Source organism: Hipposideros armiger, unplaced genomic scaffold, assembly GCF_001890085.2.
Source record: "Hipposideros armiger isolate ML-2016 unplaced genomic scaffold, ASM189008v1 scaffold_760, whole genome shotgun sequence".
Taxonomy (NCBI): Eukaryota; Metazoa; Chordata; class Mammalia; order Chiroptera; family Hipposideridae; genus Hipposideros; species Hipposideros armiger.
Window position 1 is genome coordinate 155,607 of NW_017732110.1, and position 4,884 is coordinate 160,490.

Consider the following 4,884-nt stretch of genomic DNA (forward strand, 5'->3'; position numbering starts at 1 on the left):
CTTTAAAAAAAAAAACCCCAAAAAAAACCAATTGGCAAAGGAAGAATCATCCACTTGGAATTAAACAGTTAATATTTTAATACATATTCTTAGAGTTTTTCTATGCATAACATATTTTTCTTATGGAACCATTTTGTATATACTAAAATTTATTAATTTAAACACATATCATAGCAAACACTGTGCTGGAGATACAGTAACAAAAGATGGACATAGTCCCTCACTTATTGAGCTTACATTCTATTCAGGAATATGTCTAAATTTAGCCACTTGTAGCCAGATTTACTTCTCTGGATCATAAACAAGTTTCTATGTTATTCAATTTTCTCATAAACAATTTTTATGCCATTTCCCCCTCCAAACTAATTTTTATATGCTGCAGAGCAGTCCACTGAATGGATGCACCATAGTACTTAACCCATCTCCACCGGAGGACATTTGCTTTATTTCCTATTGTGTGCTACTATAATGGGTTGTAATTAGCAATAGAAAGAATAGTTAGAAGTAAAATTATTTTAGAAATAAAATTTCTAGATGGATCCAAATTTCAGCATTTATTTCCTTTGTAAGAATCCCTGTTTACCACTAGAATCTGCCATGTTAGGCTCACTCACTTGTCTGTTCAGCTCTGGGGTAATGATTACGGTCACTGAAGAAACTTTTTCATATTATTTCTTTTTTCCCCCCAATACCAAAGCCTTATAGATATCCACGGCATTCCATTTACATAATAGAAGTTTCAGCATTATATACAACACATATATTAAAGCAGCTCTATTTATTGAAAACTTGCTTCCTTCTATGACTGTTATTGCCATCATAAGCCATCTTTGTAAGCAGAAGAGTAACAGAGTTTGCAAATATTTGCATACGAGTTGCTAGAAAATCATAACTTATGGTTACATTGTCTTAATTCTTGCAGGTGGGTTAGTTTTCATGAGTAAGGTCATTTTATTTTGTTTGTTTGTTTGTTTGTTTGTTTGTTTGTTTGTTTGTTTATGTTAGTTGAGCCATCCTGCCACCTGTTGGCAGCTGTTGACAGCTCAGCTCGGGCCAGGAATCAAACCGGTGACGCTGTTGCTCAAAATTCACACTCTTGAGTGAGCTCTTAACCAACTGAACCGCACAGCCGGCCCCAAGGTCAATCATTTTATATTGTGCCACTCATAAGCCTGCTTAAATCACAAAAACACACATATATACTTATAATTTTTTAAACATGGAGCTTAATGAGGAAAGGAATTATATCCAGTTCTGTAATTATATCTAATTCTGTAATTATCATTAAGGTCAAAATTCCAATGAGATTAAACAACACCCTCAAGGGAGAGAAAGTGGTGGTAGGAAATTGCTATTTTAGTTACAATTCCGTATCTGGTGCTGCTGGTATTTCCCGGCAGGGCCTTAGGCCAAGCAGTCAGTGTGACACTTCATCTACCTCATCTATGGAATGGAGCCACCTACTCTGTCCTTGTAAACATTGCTTTAAAACAGTTGATCAAACCATAAAACCCTGTTTACTATCAAAGTCACATCACTTTCCAACTGCAATCTGAGTTCATGGGATTTAACAACAAGCTTGAACATTTTTTTTCTCTTTTAAAAAAACTGTAAAAGAAAAAAATGCACTGGATAATTAAGGAGATGGTTTTACCAGGCTAAAGCAATAGGCAGGACATTCATTAATGAGGAGTTTCTCAAAGTAAAGGAAGGGGATCAAGAAATCCAAAGAGCCAAGTAAACAAGAGAGTCACATTCATTGAGGAAGGGTAGAGATGGGTCTTATCTCAGGATATATCAGAGCAGGGTGGTCATTTCTCAGAAGACAAAATGGTGGGGGGGATTTTTCCACTCTCACTACTTACCAGGAACACAGGGTCTCAGTTCAAGTTCAATATTGTCAGTTGTTCTTCCATTTCAATCAACTGCTAACTCATAATGCTTTTTGTTCCATGATGGGGCTAAGTATAGAAGAGAGATTTCACAGTCACTGAGAAAAATAATAATTTCCTTTTAAAATATTGACACTTAATTTGTTGTAAGAAATTTGAACTATAGTTTATTATCAATTAGGCCATTCAAAGGTTGAGCTACTACTTTTAATCCTAGGATAAACACTTCATAGAAACTTATTTTCTACAATACGGCTTCAAAGGCTTTGTACAGAATTGTGTAGTTGATCACTTCTTGCCTGAGTCAATTAAAAGATGAACTTGTAATGTCTTTAGCAACTCTTTTTAAACATATTTTCTATTGTGAGGCTTTCTGAAGTGAGGCTTTCTGAAGTTTGGTGTACAAGCCGTGTCCTTTAAAAATGACATAAACTTTCCAAGAAGACTAGTTAACTGAACAAGGCATCTTAAGAAAGGAAGTGCTTGAACCCTCATTCATTTCTTCTCTTAATTCTTTAGAGAACGTTAATGCTGGTGTTTCAAGTGTTTTGCACTTTAAAGAAGTGTTATAAACACAAACCTACACGAGAAATAAATATTTAGAGCAATCATACCATCCCAAAATAACTTAAAATATGTTGTGTTAATTAGGTCGTATCTTGGTTGAGTTTATATGTAAATTAAATGGTGAATTAATGTGAAAGGAGGCTTACCTCCAGCCCAGTCACCCTCTAAACACACTGTGGTTCTGCCAGTCCAGGGCAGAGCAACACCATGGAGTGTGCGCTCCATCCCAACCCAACCCTCCCTGCATCTGTGAACCAGCCCCTGCCTGGAATGGAGGGCAGCAGAAGGGTGGGGCTGGGAGAGAAGGAGGGAAAGGAGGTACAGAACCCATTCCACAGGGCAGGAGGCAGAACGGCACGTGCCAAGTCCCATTACATGCTCCCTTGTTCCAACAGACTTCATTTACAAAAGATATTCAAAGATTACCTTATTGAAAATTTCAAAATGGCAACTGCACAACATTCAACTCCAAGAGTGAGGCCCTCTGTGACGAGTGAGCCCTGGTTGGAAGGTTGCAATCTGCTAAGGTTCACCAGTCTGCTGTGCCTTGGGGGATTTGGCTGTGACCAGTTCATCAGGGAGATGGTACAGCAGTGTTTGTCCAGTGGCTAGCAGGACTGAGCTGTATGTGATATTGTTTTCTTGAGAAAGAGAATTACAGAAACAAAATAAGTGACTTTTTCATGTCTTTGGAGTAAACAAGTTGGGGACTGGGTAGTAGTTTGCTTCTTGTCCTCTGGAAGAGCTTTTAAAGTCAATGGACTAAAAGCAAAAGATGAAAAAGTAAAGTACTTTAAACAGTACTTTGGGAATGCCATAGATTCTAGAAGCTCCCTGGGCAAAATAATGGGTTATTCTCACTCTCAGTGCCCCTCTTCCTAACGTGCTCTCCCTCCTTTTCTTTACAGACATGACAGGCACTGTGTTTAGGTCTAAAAATGGAATGAACATGATGGTTTTATTTATTTATTTATTTATTTTTTGGCATGCCATGCTAAGAAGTTTGGAAGATAAGGAAAATACCACAGAGAACACATTGAAAGACTAATTTTGAATCCAGGAAACACCTATACAAGATGTATGATTTTCCCTTGCAGAGCTGGCATCAATATGTACTTTTGTTCTGTTACACATCCTAGGGACTTTTCTATGTGCTAGAAAATGGTTTTTTGGTGTGTGTTGACTTTGGAACTTTTCTTTATGACAGACACGAAGTACTGCTTTCTCTGTAAAGGACATGTCTGAGAATTTACACATTTTCCAAGTCCTTGTAACATCTATACTGTTCTATGTTACCTCAAGTAAATAAAGAGCAAGAGCAAAGTACGTTACCAATAGCATGCCTAGTAGATTAGAGGGTTTATTTGTAGTCTTTTGAGAAAGGGCAGAATTCGATGTGAACTCTGTTTCCCTGACCAGAACCTGACAGGAAGCTTGTGGGTTATAGTGGGAGGCAGGTCACACAGTGAAAAAGGACTAACAGTTGAGTGACTGGTTTGGCTCCCATCTTGTTTCTGCTACTTCCTAGCTGTGTGACCTTGTGCAAGTTACTTAACCTCTCCTGACTCAGTTTCCTCCACTGAGTAAAATGGAGGTAATCACAAGGTTGTGGTGAGGATGAAGTGAGGCGTCCATGAAACACCTAGCTAGCAGGGTGCCTGACAGACAGAAAGAACTCAATTCAAAGCTTGCTATTGTTAGTTTGGGACAAGTGTAACGTAAGGGTATATACTTTGTTCCCCTTTGCTCATGTGTCACGGCACCATAAGAAACAGCCATAGGTCTCAACCATCTTGACAGAATGAAATAACTTCCTTTGGGTCCTCTGGCTGTCTACAGAGCAAAGAAGGGTACAAGCCAGAGCAGAGGTGTGCAAATTGATCCCCTTTCCCACTCTTGCTGAACCGCCCACCCAAATTAGAGTCAAAAGGAGAGAGCCTCAGGCCTAAATTACTTAAATAATTGCTTTTGTTCTTCGCTTCTATAGCCACAGTAACAAAGAATTTCCAATATCCATTAAACCAGGATTAATTCTCTCTCCGGGAATAAAGTAATACAAATGACAGTTGACTTAGTATAACGTAGCACAGAGAGCCCCCAAGAAAGCGACGGGAGCACCCGGACCACCAGCTCCCTAGACTTGGGCAGCTGGCTTCCCCTCTCCGGGCCTCAGTTTCCCCATCCATTAGAGGTCTGTGCTAGAACACACCCCCACATCCAGAGCCTCATGCTGCCCCCAGATCAAAAACGAATGCAACCAATTTATTTCCTTTAACCCCAAAGAAAGAAACCCATGGGCGTGAACACCCGCCACCTGTGGGCGCAGGACGCCTGGCGCTCCCGCCCCGCGGGCCCCGCGCGGCTGAGGGCTGAGGGCGGGAGGCCGAGCCGGCGCCCGCGCGCGCGGCCGGGACCCTGTGCGCAC